The following is a 19,960-nucleotide window of genomic DNA, read 5'->3' as shown; positions in this document are numbered from 1 at the left end:
TTCGAAGAGTAGTGTAGCCAAAAAAGAGGAAAAAAAGAAATTACACCTCAACTCTAAACTATTTGGTTTGACCATTATAAATCTTCTTGCAATGGCATATTTGCTCTTCTAGTGGGCAAATGCAACACAGTCTGTATTTCGGGATAGGTGGATTCCACTATTTAAGATTATCGCATTTAATCTACCTTCTATAACCCAACTTCTGGTATTAGAATCAAGTAATGCCGATTGTCGAACATATAGTAATTCCCTCTTCAAATCACATTAAGATAAACTTTGAAGTAAAGAATGTTACTTTGGCTATATGAATTATGGTGGGGAGTCAAAAGAAATGTTGATGGGTTTGACCTAGGGTTGTCTGAGGGGAGGGTATTACCCGAATCGGTATCGATACTGCACGGTACCAGTCAGGATTGGGGTAGGGGTAGGAGATTTGGGTAAAGGGTAAAGGATCTGGGAGGGTACCGGAAAAAGTACCAGTAGAACCGGTCTGGTTGGTACCGAATCGGTACCCTTAAGTTTTTTTTTTTTTAATAAAATGTGGCTATTTTTGTACCGTTAGCCAATGACTATTTTTTTTTTAAAAAAAGAGAAGTTATTTTTGCTTCCCTAACCCCCTAACACTCCCTACCCCTAATTTGTGTTAAGTTTGTTCAAATATACTTTGGCCCTATTTTAAAATATAAATACACCATTTCATTCTTTCAATTTTCACACAAAACTCTCATATCTCTCTCTGTCTCTTGTAATTAATGTTCTAGCACTCAATGAGTTTGGTATAACTTTTCAAGCATCAACATCAAGTATTCAGTGGCATATTTTTTCTTGGCACTACACTATTAGTTGGAGTATTTTCTTCCATCAACATCAATTATACGTCGGCGTTTGGTACATTCGTTCCAACTCATATTAATTTTCACATTTATTTTTGTTATACTTGTGTTGCTATTTATTTTTATTTCAATTATTTATTATTAGAAATAGCACCTAAACTAGTAAAAAATGTGTTTAAAAAATTGACTAAGGGTAATTCTAGTTCTAGTACTCTTACTCATCTTGATGACTTCACTCACGTAGATAAAACACCTGTCTATCATGATGTTAATGTTAATTATCAACCATTATATCACGAAACACTACTAGCACAATATGATAATTATGATAATTTTAGTGAGGATGAAGAGAACTTAGACGAAACACCAACTAGTCTTGCTCTTGCAATTCCAACTTAGAGACAATCTCAGTTTGGAGCTGATGTTCCGTTACCTCCCACTAAAGAACTAGTTGAAGGAAAAAAAAGGATAAATTTTTTGGCAATGGTTTACGCACGATAAGGCTAATGAAAAAGCTATTTGTAAACTTTGTAAACAATGATTATTTTTTAAAAATAAAGCTGGTCATGGCAGAACGAGAGGTTTAACAAAGCATATGCAACTTCATTACAAAGATGTTTGGTTGTCTAGGATGGGGGGTGGGGGTACCCGTTCTGAAATAAATCCTACTTAGTCTGGGAATGGTTCTCATGCTGTACAACCACGAATTAACCCTGTGAGGGGAGGTCTTCTCCATTATGATTGTATGAGATGAAATTGATTAGTGACAGTTGGACGAATGATGAAGTGACTCGTGGAACTGAAGACAGGTGGAACGTGAGTCAGCAAATAACTGGAGCCGGATGCAAGTATGTGACCGGTGCTGGACGAATCCCAAAGGCAGAGTAGCTGAAAATAAAGATTCAAAGATTTGATATTGGATAACATTCAATGAGCAACCGTTACAAAGAATATCAACATTTATAGCCAACCATTATGCAGCCATCAATGAAGATTTTATTCTCATTCAAGAGGAGCTTGAGTTGGGGACATTGTCTCCCTAAATAAGGCTATAAATAGGAGAACTAACATCATTTGCATAAAAAGACATTCTGTATACAAAAGTTACATTTTGTTCTCACTCTATGACACTATTTTCAGTCTTTATTCTTGAATATTAATTTTACTTTTGCTACCGAGGAGGCTAAGTTCATAGCCACACTTGTATTTTCTTAAATTATTTCACATTCTTATTTCTGTTCTTATTCATTTCATACTTTAGGATCAAATCGATTCACTTGTCTATAACCACGTTATAAATTCAATTGTACCATTTTACGGGTAAATAGTTTGGTGCCCACCATGGGGCATAAACAATTGTGTGATTATCTTGATCCATTCGTTTGTTACTAATAAGTTTTGATTCTTTTCTTAGTAAAAGAAAAATCAGATATGGCAGCTACTGATTTCAACAATGGCTACAATGTTGGAGCACAAAATGAACTGGAAGATGAGTTCCGGCGTGATGACTCAACTTGTGAAACCCGCAACGAAGGAGATGAGGCAACCCCAGTACACGAAGGCTAGTATTCTCGACATGTGAGGGCCCCAACTCCTGATGATGCGGAGGATGAGCACGTTATTGAAACAGTTAAAATCTTGAGAGAACAAAAACAAAAAGCGATTATGGATCACCTCTCAAGGCAAGATCGAGTGATTAAGGAATTGAAGTAGGCATTATCGGGTGCTTCAAATAATGCTAATGGAAGGGATCCGGTTCCTCCTAGTGTTCCTACAAATCAAACGGCTCAGAGAACCGATAACGACACTCCAAGAGAGAAGGCCGGTTTCGACAGGGCCGAGGGTACCCGTAGTGGATCTGGGAACAACAACTTAAATGACACTTTCAAAACCGAGCTTATGAGATTCATGAGAGAAATGAATTAAAGAATGGATTAGAATGCAAAGGAATTTCATGCTCGGATGGATCAAATCCCGGGAGAGCCGTCGCTGTTAAAGGGACCAGATTCAAAGAAGTATATATAGTTGCCGTTTAAACTAAGTGCGGCACCAGAGATGATCCCAAAGAGGTTTAAGATGCCAGATATACTGAAATATGATGGGACTTCGGATCCACAGGAGCACATCATGACCTACACTACGACAATAAAGGGAAACGACTTGGCCTAGCATGAGATCGAATCGATTTTGTTGAATAAGTTTGGCGAAACCCTAACGAAGGGTGCCTTAACTTGGTATTCCCTCTTACTTGAGAATTATATTGATTCTTTTGAAATGCTTGCAGATTTGTTTATCAAAGCTCATGCTGGAGCAAGAAAAGTCCAGGCAAGGAAGGAAAATATATTCAGAATATCTCAAGGAGAATCTGAACTGCTGCGGGAGTTCGTGATCTGGTTCCAAAAAGAAAGGATGTTGTTACTAGCAGTACTGGATGAGTGGGCAGCGAAGGCATTTACAAAGGGTCTCAACCCATTGAGATCTGATTCCTCCCGATAGTTGAAGGAGAGCTTGCTCGAATTTCAGGTGACCACATGGGCAGATGTTCACAATCGCTATGAATCAAAAATTAGAATAGAAGACGATGAACTTGGTTCCTCGGTGTTTTCCAAAGGATGAAATCATGATCGGAATCATGATAAGTTGAAAAATGATTTTGATGTAGATCATAGATCCTCCAGAAGTCATTTTTAGCCTTACAAGAGGACTGATAGGCATGGTAATAAAGGATTCTAGTCAACGGATAGGTTTGCTTTCGATAGAAGGGCGGATCGTGGTCGGAGTAGCAGATCATTGTAGGAGAAAGAGGCGCCAGGGTCCTGAGATCCCGCATATTCCAAGTTATTTGATTACAATTTTAATATCAGCCTGGTAGAATTGGTGTTGGCAATGAGGAATATTAAAGAAGCCAGGTTACTAAAACCAATCCAATCGGATCCTAGCCAAAGGGATCCTAATCTATGGTGTGAATTCAATGGACTCACGACCATAGGACTGGGGACTGCCGTCACTTCAGTAAGAGGTGGCAACGTTGTTGAAGAATAGTCACCTCAGAGAGTTTTTAAGCGACCGCGCCAAGAGCAACTATGGCAGAAACCGAGATAATATAGAACCATCAAAGCCGACAGTAGGGTCACCTCATATGACAATCAACATGATCTTCGGAGGAGACGAAGTCAATGAAGTGACATTTTCGACAGCGAAGAAGACGAAGATATCAGTGACTCATGGCAAGAGGATCCGGGAAGTCTTAGAAGATGACATTAACTTCATAGAGGAAGATGTTGAGGGACTTCTTCTACCGCACAATGATGCTTTTGCAATTTCTCTTAATGTTCTATATTTCAAAATTAATGTTCGACTAATATCATACACTGGAGAGTTTTTGAGCAAGGGAAGTTATCTAGGAACATTATTCTGACGGCAAAGCTGCTAGTTGGCTTCAACTTAACAAGTGTGACAATCCGAGGAGAAATTTTGCTTCCCACACATGCTGAAGCAATAACAAAGACCACCCTGTTCGAAGTGGTAGATGGCGACACGGGCTACACTGTAATCCTCGGAAGGCCTTGGATACATGAAATGAAGGTTATACCTTCAACATACCATCAACGGTTGAAATTTCCGATACTAGAAGGGATCAAGTAGATCAGAGGAGATCAACCGTCCGCAAGGGAGATGAATGCAGTTACCGTTTTCAGTAGCAAGGGAAAGGAAATAAGAATAGCAATTACAGGAACCGATGCCTTCTTCCATCTAAATTGAAGATGATAAAGACGAGGAGTCATCAAACTTATATCAGATACCAAGTTCTTTTCAGGTACTGGAGGAGACAGATGCGATGAAGTCCACTGCAAATGTAAGGCCCCGTAAAAATTTCCTAATAATTTAAGTTTTTAAAGTGCACCAACGGTATTTGGGAATAACATATATGAGTACTAAAGGAGACCTATGGGATAGAGCTGCATAATTTTGAATTGATAATGTATGTTTAAGGTGTGTTGGAATATACTAAGGAGTTTTGGGAATGGTAAGAACTTGTGTGGAACAAGTTGGACACATTAAGTGGAAAGGATATTTCAATTGGCACAAGACCCAAATTCAAATGAATATAACTACCTCAATATAATGACTTAGGTGGTGATCTACCTATAAAATTAAAGATCTTTGGGTCTAGTTTCCAACACATTAAACTGTTCGTCATTTGGATATGTATAGAGAAAGTTATGGCCATTTTACTGGACCTGTGTCATATGCGCGCCCAGATGCGTGGCCGCGCATTTTTGAGAGTTTCTGCCTCAGGTGCGCGGCCACTTGCCCAGGTGAGCGGCCGCGCATGTATAAACTCATTAAATAACCCTAAGAATGGGTATAGAGAGGGGCTAAGTTATTTCTTCAAGACTAGGGCTTTCTCTCCACCACCCATCCGGCCAAGGCTTAAAATACACATCTAAGGTGAGTTTTTAAGTGTGCTTTTATAATGATTTCACTTCTCAATCACTAGTTACAACAAGGTTTTGTATTGGATTCCATAGGATTTTTTCAAAATCTCAAGAACACCCCAAAAGTTGACTTTCAAGATTTGGTCTACAAGAGGTAATCTTTCACCCTTAAACCTACATGTATGGATTGTTAGTGAATAAATGAGCAAGGAATAAATACTAGAACTTATGAGATGGTGATTGGAAGCCATAAATACTTAAACTAGATTATTGGGTGTGGTAGAGATTTTGTAATGAGTTAATTAGTACAATTTGGTAGATGTGAGTTCATTGATGATTATAACGGTGCTAAGAAGGTAGTTAGTGGACAAATGATGTTGTAGTATCTCTTGTTGGTGGTAAGGAGGTATTGTTGGAGGAAGAAATACCATTACTAGAGGTAGTTGAATGCTATGCACTCTAGGTGTTTGATAAAATGCCAAAATGACCAAAAACCTGGAAATATTTACTAATATTGGTCCAATTGAATTATGTTGATATCGATTGAAGTTGTAAGAGTAGTTGGTGGTTTTAATATCACTAAAGAGCTCCATCAAGGTATGTTGGCTAAAATTTCTCTCTTAGAATCGAATTTCATAATGTTTCCGTAAGATTAAGTATGATTTGCTCAAGATTCCTAACTTCTATATTCCGGGTTATTCCCTATAAGCTTGTTTATTCCGAATGAGCCTTATGTCTAAAGATAGATGTTCAAAGTATGGTTTTCGTATTAAAATGTTGTGGCTTTGATTCGTGTTTTAAATGAGAACTAGTATACCAATTGGGTGAGAAAAACTTGATATTCTTAAGACTATTAATTGCTCATATGTGTACCTAAAGTCTTGGTTGAAAATATCTTATTGTTGATAACCTATAAAGGTGGTTGGAAATGAAATAATTGAATTGGGGATATAGAGTGTGGCCAACGTGACAAAAATTTAAGTTATGACTGTGGGTAGTAGTGCAAATGATTTGAGAGAATACGATAAAGAATATGAAATGAGCCTCGACTCAACTGTGTTAAAAATGATTTGGAAAATAGAATTTGCCTGAGAGCTTTTGAACTCAATTCATGCCCATTGGTGGTTGCTTTAACTAATGATTTGCTTTATAAATATATCCAGTGTGATTCGAGTTCTATATACTCATGTGTTGAAATTGTACATTGTCATTTCTGGGGAAGAGTATTGCAAGAGTAAATGGTGTATTGATTGTTTATGATTTTTCATGTGTGTTTTTATTGTTGGTTGGTATGCCTCATTCTTTGGGAATAAACCATTCGTGTTTGAAGTTCCCATTTCAAATGGATTTGAAGTATATAATTTCTGAAATTTTCTATATGTTGATATTTGATGGTGATCTTTGAAATTAAAAGAGGTAAAAGTGTGGAATATCAAATACGGCCATCGTGCCAGGAATAAAGAATCTTGTGAATGGCCAAATGAGCCAAGGAAATATTATCATTATGAATGACTGGAAATACTAATGAGAATTTGGACAATGTGAAAGATGTTGAGGTGAGTACAATTGTAATTATCTTACCTTTGTATGCAAATCAAATCAAAAAAAAATGTTTTTGGGAGCATCATTAGTAAAATCGAGGAAGGGTGGGTCATAAGGCTCACGCATGAAACTACATGTGCCGGTGTAGGGGTAGATTGTGATTATTCCCCTTATTTGGGATGAAATTGTGATATTATTCCCCTTAATTGGGATGAGTTGGTAATAATTGTGGAATGGAAAAGTCAACCCACACGGCATATATGGGAAGATGACCTAGCTGATCGGGTGGAGATTGAACTCCATGCTGCGCACATGGTAGTACTACTCTTGGTAACAACTTTCTTTCGCATCACCTATCAAACCACATTGTCCGTGGGGAGATGGCCTAGCCGATCGTGTAACAGGCTTTCTCGGCCGGGTTCTCTCGGTTGAGCGCCGGTCGCGCTCCCCGAGTTTTGGGCATGACAGCAAAAGAGCTCGAACAAGTGGCCTTGTTCGAAGAATTTCTAGAAAGAAAATTCCATTTAGGAATGAGGTTGAGTCCCGAACTCAGGTTAAAAATTATGGATTTTCTCAAATCTAACATAGATTATTTTTCATGGTCGCATTCAGATATGACAGGCATTCCATTAGAGGTGGCAGTCCACAAATTGAGTCTGGATCCTAACTTCTCTCCGGTAAGGCAGAAGAAGCGACCGATAGCAGAGGTCAGAAACATGCTTGTTAAGGAAGAGGTAACCCAATTACTTATTATTGGTTCATTTCGAGAGTTAAGTTACCCTGATTGGCTAGCTAACGTGGTAGTGGTGCCTAAAAATATGTGTTGACTATAAAGATTTAAATAAGTCATGCCCTAAAGACTTTTTTCCATTGCCGAACATTGATCAAATGATTGATGTTACGACCGGTCATGAGTTAATGCATTTCCTTTATGCTTATTATGGATATAATCAAATTAGGATGGACCCGAAAAATCAAGAGAAGACTTCTTTCATCACAAATTTTGTCACTTATTGCTATAATGCAACGCCTTTTGGGCATAAAAATGCCGGAGCCACTTTCTAAAGGCTTGTTAATAAAATGTTTGAAAAACAAATAGGTAAGACAATGGAAATTATATTGACGACATGTTAGTTAAGTCTTTTAATACAGTAGATCATCCCAAACATCTCCAAGAGACATTCGACATTTTTGAGAATATACAATATGAAGCTCAACCCGAAGAAGTGCGCCTTCAGAGTTTATTCCGATAAGTTCTTAGGATTCCTGGTCTCTCAAAGAGGAATCAAAGTAAAACATGATAAGATCAAAGTCATCGAGGATATTCCAGACCAGCTAACAAGCGTAAAGGAAGTATATAGGTTGACCGGTAGATTGGCGTCTCTAAGCAAGTTCATCTCTAGGTCTTCGGAAAAGTGCCATCACGTATTTTTGTTTTTGAATTAGAAGAACGATTTTTTATGGACTTCGGAATGCCAACATGTACTAAAGGACCTAAAATGTACCTGTCTAGCCCTCAATTATTGTCAAAACCAGGGGAAGGTGAGCAATTGTTGATTTATCTGGTAGTCTCGGAAGTAGCGGTAAGCACTATTTCAATTTGAGAAGAAGAAGGTATGTAATTTTCGTTTATTATGTTAGTAAAATACTATCAGAAGTGGAGATACGATATCCGTACCTTGTAAAGCTGGACTGAGCTCTCGTAGTTGCCTCTCAAAAGCTGATGCCTTATTTTCAATGTCATCCAATATCCGTGGTGACAACCTTTCCCTTAAGGAATGTCCTTCATAAACCTAAGTTGTCGGGTCGTTTGGCTAAATGGGCATTCGAAGTTAGTGAATTTGATATCGAATAAAAACCTAGGACTGCAATCAAGTCACAAGTTTTGGTCGATTTCGTGGCTAATTTTACTTCGGTATTAATGCCTTTAGCTGCTAAAGAAGTGGCGTTGATATCGGGAATGGTATCCAGAGTTTGGATCTTGTTTATGGATGGAGCTTCCAATGTAAAAGGGTTCAGTCTCGGGGTTGTATTAATCACTCCTTCGGGTGAAACCCTGACAGAGTCCATTAGAACTGTGACATTAACTAACAATGAAGCCGAGTACGAGGCTTTGGTTACAGGACTTGAATTGCCTCGAGGACTAGGTTCCGAGGTCATCGACATCAAGTGTGACACCTAGCTGATGGTGAACCAAGTATACAAAATTTTTGACACCAAGGAGGATCGCATGCAACCGTACTTGAATAACCCGGTTCAAAGAATGGTCAATCATCCACATTCCAAGGGAGGAAAATATGGAGGTAGATGCATTAGCCAATTTAAGTTTGTCCACAGAAATGAAAGGTTCTGATTCTGGCACTGTAGTTCAATTAATGCACTCGGTGTTGGATGTGGACGGCTACTATGAAGTTAATTCAACCAACTCAGTCTGGTATTGGAGGAATGCATTCATTGAATATCTAAGGCATGGCAAATTGCCTAAAGATCCAAAAGCATCCTGGGCGCTGTGGACCAAGGCGGCTTGTTGAAGGTTTAGAAATTTCCTAAGTTTGATCGTGGATTGAATTTGTGGCTATCAGGTTTGGATTTTGGTTTTGGGACTTGGAATATGTTTGTTTTGTTATTTGAAACATGTATGTAAATTTTGGTATCATTCTGAATTGGTTTGTTAGGAATCAGACGCTTGGTTATGATTTTAGCGATTCTTTAGCTTCATTGTAATTTCCATGTGTTTCGGTGTTCGATTCGTGATTTTGAATACTATTTTAGTATTTTGAGCTCACAAATGACTTTGAATGATGTTAATAGACTTGTGTGGATGTTTGGTGTGGAGCGCCAAGATCTCGGGTGAGTTTCGGAAGTGTTTCGAAATGGTTTGGACTTGATTCATATATGCTGGTGTGCAGGTGCTACAGTTATCGCATTTGCGAATACTGAATTTGTGAAATACATATCGCATTTGTGAAGGGGACAGTGGATGGCAGAATTCACATTTGCAAAGAAGAGGGATCGGGGCAGGTCACATTTGCGACCAATTGGCCGCGTTTGCGAAAGGGATAGACTTCGCAAATGCGAAGTATGGGTCGCATTTGCGACATTCTCAGGGTTGCTCAGGGATTTCTTTTGCGATGTATTTCTCGCATTTGTGAGGGATCGCATTTACGAAACCCCAGGTCTCATTTGCGACATCCGCAACTAAAAAAACGGATGGGATTTCGGGACTTAGTCTAATTTTATTACATTTTTAGCCCTAGACTTGGTGGGAGGCAATTGTTGGAGGGGATTTTCACATCTAGCTATTGGGTCAGTTATTTTGACTCAATTTCAATACTTTAAACTTGATTTCTTATGAATTTTAACATCAAAATCATGGGATTGAAAAGGAAATTTTGGGGATCTTTTACTATGTTTTAAAAAATAAAAATTTAAGAATTGAGAGTCGATTTACACTCGGATTTGAAAACCAATCACATATTTGTATTTGTAGGGTTATGGGTAGTCAAGATCTACCCTTTCACTTGGGTTTTGACCGGGCGGACTCGGGGTTGACTTTTGTTAAAATTTTTGGAAATGTATAAAGATCTTAACTTTATTAATTAAAATTGAATTCTCTTGCATTGTATGATGTTGTTAAGTCAATTTTGCCCTCATACCATGTGTTGTTAACTTGTTGGTCAATGAATACCATGTGTTGATACCCAATTTTGCCCTCATATTTTTTCAAATAGTATATATACTTTCAAAATATCATTTTGCATCATTACTCAATTTATAATAGTTATACAAGTATTTTTATAACTTTTTGTAAATTTTAAAGCTTTAAAACTGATTTTCTTGTAGTTAAATTATTGAATATGTATTAATTACCCCCTTTAACTCTTTTGTGATGATTTAATCATCCAATTCTATTATTTGCATTCAAATATCTGTTTATAATATTTTACTTCATTTTATATAATTACATTTTGCACTTTTTATGCCAAATACGTAATTTTGCAATAATAGCTTATATTTTACAATAAATTGCATTTGTCATTTTATTTAAGGTCAAAATAATTAGTTTACATTTTTATAATCTTCAACTATTGTTTTAAAGTACTAAGTTGCATAAATAACATTTTTATATTTTATTTAACTATTTTATTAAAATTATTTCCCCTCAATCCCCTACTTCACAATCTGGCCCAAATTATGCATTATTTCCGGACCAATTAAGGTCCAAACAAATGAGCCCAACCCCCTATCTAGCCTAGCCAAACCAAATGACCCCTTTGTTCCGACCCGGTCGGGACCCGTTTACTCGACCCTCCCCACTTTCCTTTAATCACGGTCATTGATCTCAGATAATTAACGGCCTATAATAATCCCTACTCTTTCCTTATATCCCCTCACCCTAAAACCTAATTCCATTCTCAGACTCCAGCCGCCCCTAAATCCTTTACTCTCATCTTCTCTAAGAAACCCTAGCTGCCATCCAAAATCTTCTCTGAATCCAAATCATCCATGGATTCTTACCATGATTTACTTATCTTTTCCGGATTATACCGCTATGTCTTGTGTAAATATGGTGTTACTTCGTACTTGCCTATTTTTGGCAAGTACCAGTCTCTAAATCAAAGGAGATCGGCCTTACTTTCCAAGATTTGGACGATATTTCGTTTGAGGTTCTTATTCACCAAGATCTCCGGCCAATTTCTAATCTTAGTCAAACTAGGGTTTACCCGGTTTCTTCTCCTAATCTGATTCTAAATTGACGTTTGCATGGTATTCTTTCTTTGTTTATATTCGATTGACTGTATTTCCTTATTTATGTGTTGATTTTTATTAATATATATATCTCTCCCCAATTTTCCCATTGGACAAACGCGAATCGCTTAAGAACTACTGTTATTCTCTCACTTTTCACCTTCTATATTATTTCTGCTCTCTTGATTGTGGCCGGTTGAAAGCCAAGGCCACCCGAATTTTCTCTATTAACCTCTGTAGTGCGAGCACTGCTCGGAGCTCACTGAAGGGTCACGACCCAAAATCTCACCTGTCATGATGGCGCCTATTTCAATACTAGGCAAGCCAACAATCTCAATAAACCACCATATCTTTTAAGTTTGAAAACAAAATAATTAAATTCAGCGAAAGAAACTCACAATTTCAAATATAACACTCCCAAAACCCTGGTGTCACTGAGTACATGAGCATCTAATATGAATACAAAATCTGACGGATAAAAAATTACTGTCTCAAAATATAGAACAATACAATAATTAAACAAGAAAGGAATCGAGTCTGCGGATGTCAAGCAGCTACCTTGATAGTCCCCAACAAAATTAACTTTGAAATCTAGCAGTCGCCGTATCCGGGAGCACCTGGATCTGCACACGAGGTACAAAGTGTAGTATGCGTACAACTAACTCAATAAGTAACAAGACTAACCCCTGGGCTGAGAGTAGTAACGAGCTTCGTAGGTATATTAGTGTAGTATTAGTACAACTAACTCAATAAGTAACAAGACTAACCCCTGGGTTGAGAGTAGTAATGAGCTCCGTAGGTACATTCCATTATAAATAATGATACAAAAATGTAGGTATGCTTTCAAGTTCAACAGTTAAACTCAGTACAAGTGAAATAGATCAATACTGCATGATATAAGGAATATGACATCTCAGTATAAAGACCTCATGTAAATACTGGTCACAAATTATTCGGTCACTCGGTACTGTTTATGGCCAATCCATCCAGGGTGTTCCAACCCGTATATAAATACACATCGACTGACAGTCAGCCACTCAGTACCGTATAAGGCCAATCCAGCCCTGGGTAATTTATCCCCAAATGTCAATGATACGGATAAGATCCATGTCCAGATAAATTCATTACAATATAAATAAGTAAGGCAAGTCCATGCCTTGGGAAAATCCATCCTGAATATATATATATATATATATATATATATATATATATATATATATATATATATCCATCTACGCTCACTGGGGGTGTGTACAGAGTCCGGAAGGGCACCTTCAGCCCAAGCGTGATATAAAGCCGATATGGCCTACTGCAAGCGGGCAGTCCCGATCCGTATAATAATAAAGCCTATAAGGCCTGCTGCAGGCGGGCAACCCCGATCCATAAATAGTAATGTATAAAGCCATCATGGCCTACTGCAGGCGGGCAACCCCGATCCATATAATTGACCTAAATTTCTTTGTTATTTGTGAATTCCAGTGTTGTATTGTTGTATTCTTTCTGTAGTTTTATTGTCTCAATGACGTTCTACAGTTTCATGTTCTCTAATATTAGACTTGATAGGCTTCAACATGTGTAGTATACTTTCACTCTATGTATTTGACTCAAATGGTTTCTCGCCTTCTTAAGTTTTGTTTGATTGGTCATGCTCATGTTAGCCTCAATGTCGTGTCCTTTGCCTGTTATGAGTTCATATTCATGCCTTGGATTTCTGGAACCTTTTGTAGAAACTGCTTGCTCAAAGTCTGCTTTAATGAATCTCTTCCTACTAGATCCCTTATGTATAATCTATTGTTTCATGCAAACTGATCCTCGACTCTCCCATGTTATAGCATTGTCTTAATCTCTAGCCAAGCATGTTTGTCTGCGATTTATAACTCTGATAATTGTGTTCCTTGACTGGGCAATCCTGCACTCTTTAGCATTTCTTCTAGGATAAATCCCAATGTGTAGTTATCTCTCATGTGTGGTCGACTGGCATGAATCCTAACGCCTGTCTGTCCTGTTAGCCTATAGTTGACATATTCTTTTGCCTACAATGCGTTCTTTAGAATCTTTATGCTATAGTTAATGTCCATTAGGTTAGGTTTCATGATCAACCAAGTATGTTTGCCAAATTGTGCCCACTAGCATGTTGATATTCTATTTGCAACCACATTCTCATTAGGTTTTCATGATAAAACCTTCATATCGAGATTGTACTCTACCTACTTCTTGTTTATGATTCTTTTAGACTATCATCTAAAGGTCCTTAGGTTGTTTCTGGATCATGCTTTACTGAAATGGTTTACTGTCCTATGATGGTCAATCTTGTCACTATCAAACTTTGTTTCTGGAATTACAAAGCATAAGCTTCCCTCATATGTATCTTGTGTGCCTTTCCATTTAGCATGATCCTGTTTATAGCTATTAATGGCTACAACTCTAAGAACTAAGGGATTAAGTTGTTCTATGAGTATTGTGTCACATGCATAGCTAAATTTAGTGTCTATGTGGGTAAGTAAGTTATTCATTGGGCCTGGAGATGGGCCATGGGTGTTGTTGGACCTAGGCATTGGATTCAGGTGCACTCAAGATATCTTGTGAGCCTGTGGTTTGGGCCTACTGTTTGTCCGGAGAGTAAGCGTTTTGAAGGCCTGGGATATTCCTGGGTTACTTTTATATTGGGCTTGTAATTGCTTTGATGGGCTTGTATTCGTTTCAGCCTGTGTTTTGTCATCTTCAAGTCTGTATTATTTCATTCTTGGGCCTGTAATAACTTGTAACAACGAACAATTGGGGATTAATGAAAAGGGGGAACTGGTATACTTTATCTTTTGCATGAATGGGTAGAGATCATGCCTATAGGATCTTAATATCTTGTTTACTCATCATGCCTCATTCTCTAGAATTATATGCACACCAAGTTATGACTTGAATGGCTAGAGAGCATGCCTATATGATCCAAACTAGACTTCTTACACGTAGATATCATGCCTATATGAACACAAACACTTCACCTATTCAACCTGTCTAATGACCGCACGCTATTAGAAACATGTTTGTAAGAACCTAAGTGTTTCACTTGTTTGTGTGTTTACTTTTATGCACTATTAGATAACATGCCTATAGGATACAACAATGCAATACCTTTACTTATCTAGATACCATGACTATAGGGTCTCAACTAATTAATCAATTGCTTCATGCTGCTTGTGTACTGCTTCATTTAGATAACATGCCTATAGGGATAAAGTGTTTAAATATCAAGTCCAATTGTCAATTGTTGGAAATCCTGCCCATAGGATATTTATTGACGCTACTAATATTGCGTTTTCAAATGACTTCACTGCCTAATTATGCGACCATTTGAGATCATGCCTATAGTGTACTATCACCTACCTAAGGTGCATATCTATAAAATCAGCATTAGTAATTCAGAATTGTGGGATTGTTTTCACAACCTTATTACGTAAACGATTAGATATCATGTCTATAGGACTTGCAATGCTCTAACTTGCCTAGATGTTAGTCCAAAAATTACAGCACTGCCTATATAATACTGGAATCCAGAATCACATAGAAATCATGCCTATAGGACTTAACGATTCCAACACGTCTTGATGCCGTCTACTGCCTAACTAGAAATCAATTTGCGTGCTTTCCTGCTTATGTGTGGAGGTTACTTGAGCCTTTTATTGCAATTATATGCAGTCCTATCGGTTTTGCATGTCGCATAGTTTTATTATTTTGATCAACCTAAGTAAAGTCTAGAACCACCTTATAGTAGGTTCAAAGCCTCGTGGACCCTAGGCACGGGACGAGTAGTGCACACATAGGGTACGACTTAGAATTGAATTAGAACGTTTTTAAGTAAACAACTTCAACATAAAATCGGATAGTAGGAGATTATGGTATATGCGTGCTGAATAATACGAACAACCTCTACTTTAAGGGAGTTGCAAAGTATTATTATGTTGCAAAGGGTGATTCTTTAGGCTGAAAAACTTAGGACCCTCCATTTTTGTCATTTATGTACTTGCTATCTATATTTAGTCGTTTAATATAGACCAATGTAGTTGTATCCTTGTAGTCATTAAGACTTATATCGATTCTCATATGTTTTAATAAGACTCTAAAACCTCTGAACTTCCCTTCTATTTATTTGATCGCCTAGCCTAATTGTATAATTCACATGGTCTAAAGTTCGGTGGGGACCCACAATTATAGACCGTGAAGAGTGCCTAACACCTTCTCTTTGAGGTAATTTAAGCCCTTACTCGATCTTTGGTGGCGTTGACTAGTCAAACAGAGTTATTTGCAACTAGGTGCCCTAACGAACCTTAAAAATCGTTAAGTGGCGACTCGTCTGTTTTAATACCTCCTTTTAAAAGAGTTATCACATGTCGAAGCCCGCTTTCACGAGAAAATGCGGTGCGACAGCATGGCAACTCTGCTAGGGAAATACTCAGGCTTTTACCATAATAAACTTGACTTATGTGGATTGCTTTCTTTTATTTTTCTTAAAACTGCTATTAAATGCACATCCTTTTCCTTATTCACCTTTATTTATTTTAAATTGCTATGACATGCACATCCCTTCCCTTATTCTCCTTTGTTTGCTATGACATGTATGACCACTCTCCATCTCTTTTCATCTTGTCTATGACTGATATATTATGACTCTTCCATCCCTATTTCCTTACCTGCTTCATTAAGTTCTCGCACATTTTCATGAGCTAAACTAACTTCTCTCTTTTGTCTTTCTTTTCTCTTCTTTTCATGTTCACTTTTGCTATTTTATTTACTGCTTTTATGTACTTTTATTATGAAAATATTTGGCAATATGTTATTATTTCTACATAAATCATGCTCCACATCATACTCCACTCATGCCAATTATCAACATAGAGGCACTTGATGAGTGTACGCGTTTTCCCGAGATCACCCTTTTAAAATCGGAAAGGTGTATTTGCGGTAGACTAGTCGATCAGTGGTGCAATCGACGGTCCCGTGCCTTTCCCTCTCAAGTTTTCCACTTGGGAGTACCAGTCTAGACTATTCTAGAAACCCTACTCCAATTTGAAATGTACATGCATCACGCTAAACCTAGTACGGGTTGAAGCGTTATTAATGTAACGACCCGGTAAGATGAACCTTGTCCAAAGTCCGACGGGATTTCCACAATCCTAATAGATAATATCATATTATTTGCATTACTTGGAGAAAATGTGCCAACGTGTTGGTCATTGTTGCATAAATAGTCAAATCTGGAGGGGGAAATGGCTAACTTTTGTTTGTTTGCAGAAAATGAAGCACGAAATTCCCAAGTTCGGTATGGTCCAAAACATCCCACCTTTGCTACTTGACTTGTGGAAAGACCTTGCACCTTGCGACAAAAATCATGTGAGGAGAGTACTTGGTGACTTGCCATCCTTGCTAAACATTCGACTAAATAGAGAATTGATTGAGGCCACTACCATGTTTTGGGATGAGAAAAGAGTTGTTTTCCGATTTGGCAATATAGAAATGACTCCTCTCTTAGAAGAAATAAGAGGCTTCACCAAGTTGCCATGGGATAGTCTGGAATTACTGGTACCAGAGAATCGCACTCACCGCGGTTTTCTGAAAATGTTGGGTTTTAAGAAGGATGATGAACTGCTATGTCTAAAAAATCATACATCCCTTTTGAATTTCTTTATGAGAGTTATGGGCATAAAAAGACATATCGTCTTCACCATGATAAACTCGCCATTACTTCCTTGGGTTGGGTGCACCGCTGGGTTTATGTGTTCATCGTCTGCTTCTTGGGGTTGTTAATATTTCCAATAAAAGGAGGAAGAATTCATAATCGCTTAGCCATGGTCTCCAGGACCTTGATGGATGGCATCGAGGGACAAACTTATACCATCATCCCTATGATATTAGTTGAGATGTACCGCGCTTTAGATCGGTGCAAGCAGGGATTTAGACACTTTGAGGGTTGTAATCTATTGATACAAGTCTGGCTGCTAGAATACTTTCATAGAGGAGAGTACCATCAAGAGCTTCTGCGAAGGCCACTGAATGACTACATAGCCAACCATCACCAAAAGAAAGTGACGTTTATTCCGGACAGGTTTGCACAACCTGGAAATGCTATAAGTTAGGTGTGTTTCTTCAGCAATCTGACAGACGAGCAGGTACATTGGATGTTTGAATGGTTTTCTAGTAGTGAGTTCATCATCAGGTCAAGGGGGACTACTCATTTAGTGCTGATCGGGTTGCGAGGCATCTATCCTTACTCTTCTATAAGGGTAATGAGAGAAGCTAGAAGGAAACAAGTCATACATCAGGTTTCCAACATGGTCCAATACAAAGCAGATTTCAAGGGAGACGTCATTCCATTCAAGTTCGAGGCACAACATATGCGGAACCAAAAGATCATTGTGGAAGGAGAAACTATCGAGCCAGACAGGTATCACGCCGGTCATATGTACTACTATGTATCATGGCTGGAAGATGACGTAGCAGGGGACGCCAATCCAGGAGTCAATCTATAGGATAGGATCATAGATGAAGTGGCTGAGGCACAAGTTAAGTACAAGAGGCTACGCAAAAGGGTGTTTGAGTCCGAAGCTAAACATCTGGAGCAGCACAAAGTGAACATGGAGGCGATAAGGGAATGGAAGGAGATTGCCACTAAGTCAACAAAAAGATTAGAATACTTGGAACAAGGACTGATAGAGCTAGAAGGAAAAATGAGAAAAAGACTCTCGAACTGTCAAGGCATGAACGACAATGAAGGAGAAATTCTAGAAAAAGCTTAGTTACTGTTGGATATGCGCGATCTGGGAAACCTGATTGATGGGGTCAAAAGAGTCAAGCATGGAGAAGGTCCTTCAGGGACCTAGTAGATTAGTGGATAATGTTCTTTACTACTTTATAGCTTAGATTTCAATGTATTAAGGCTTGATGCCATTAGTGACTTTATTATTATTGTCGATTTAGTGAAAGTTTGTTTTAGCCTATTTTCTCACTAATGAAATGAAGCAAAGTTGGCATCAATTTTCTCCAAGTCTATGTGTCTCTTAAGCCTACCTCAGGCATAATGAGGTCCCCAAAATTAGGACGCGAATTATTGCATGACTTTGAGAAACATTTTTAAATACTGCAAACATTATTTTATTTTCACCTTACTAACTTGGTTACCTTTTGCTTTTTCTTTTCTTTTTTGATTATTCCCATTTCCAAAGGTTGGTTCGTGCATACTGGCATCATCATCATACCACACTAGATCCATAGGTCCTCCTCCTCCTCCTCCACCTAGTGACCCGAAAGGAAAAATCAAGGGAAAAGGAAAGATGGATGATTTAAGTATCAGGAAAGACAATGCTATTGTGGCAGAAAATGTGAAAACTTCAGATGGAAGAAGTACTCCGGGGCCGAATGAGATGGTCTTACGTTTGGAGCAGAAAATCCCGGAACTACAGGGCGAGCTTGAGCAAGTCCGGTCCTCCTCTTTTCCGATATGAATAAATTATCCAACACAATCTAGCGTTACTCTCAATGTTCCCGACATTAACCACCAAAACCCGACTACCTAGAACCAAACACCACCACAAAACACACAAAACCAGAATCAACCACCAAATCCTCCCGCACCACACCAGTATCCCGCACCTCCCCAGAACCTTAACCCGCCACCAGTGTCGACCCCTCAACAACACCGCCATCATCCAACTCAATACCCACAAACCACTACTTATAACACCCCCTAAAATGCACTGCAACCCACTCCTCATCCCCAAAACCCGACCAATGACCATCCATATACCCAAGTTCTAAGAATTCATCAAAGCAACTCGATATATGTGGAAACCTTACCCCCATACACCACAACAAACCCTATACATACCCCAATCGACTGAAAAGGACATGCTCCTTGAAACACAGTAGAGGAGCTCAAGAAGCTCACAAGGAGAGTCCAGAGTGTTGAAGGTTGTAAAGGCGTTGAAGGTCTAAACTATGAGGACATATGTATTCAGCCAGACATGGAACTACCGGAGGGTTACAAACCTCCCAAGTGTGAAATGTTCGATGGTACCGGTGATCCGAAGGTGCATCTCAAAGCATACTGCGACAAGCTTGTAGGGGTTGGCAAGAATGAACAAATCTGCATAAAACTGTTCATGCAAAGCCTTACAGGAGACGCTTTGTCTTGGTATATCAGTCAAAAACTCGAAGAAGTGGGTTAGTTGGGTGAGTATGGCATCAGATTTCATGGATAGGTTTAGGTTCAACACGGAAAATGCGCCAGACGTTTTCTATATTCAAAACCTCAAGAAGAAGCCGATAGAAACCTTCCGCGAGTATGCTACTCATTGGAGATCAGAGGCTGCAAAGGTAAGGCCGACACTTGAAGAAGAACAAATGAAC

The sequence above is a fragment of the Nicotiana tomentosiformis genome, chromosome 9 (assembly GCF_000390325.3).
Source record: "Nicotiana tomentosiformis chromosome 9, ASM39032v3, whole genome shotgun sequence".
Taxonomy (NCBI): domain Eukaryota; kingdom Viridiplantae; phylum Streptophyta; class Magnoliopsida; order Solanales; family Solanaceae; genus Nicotiana; species Nicotiana tomentosiformis.
Note: the sequence above shows the minus strand (reverse complement) of the source record.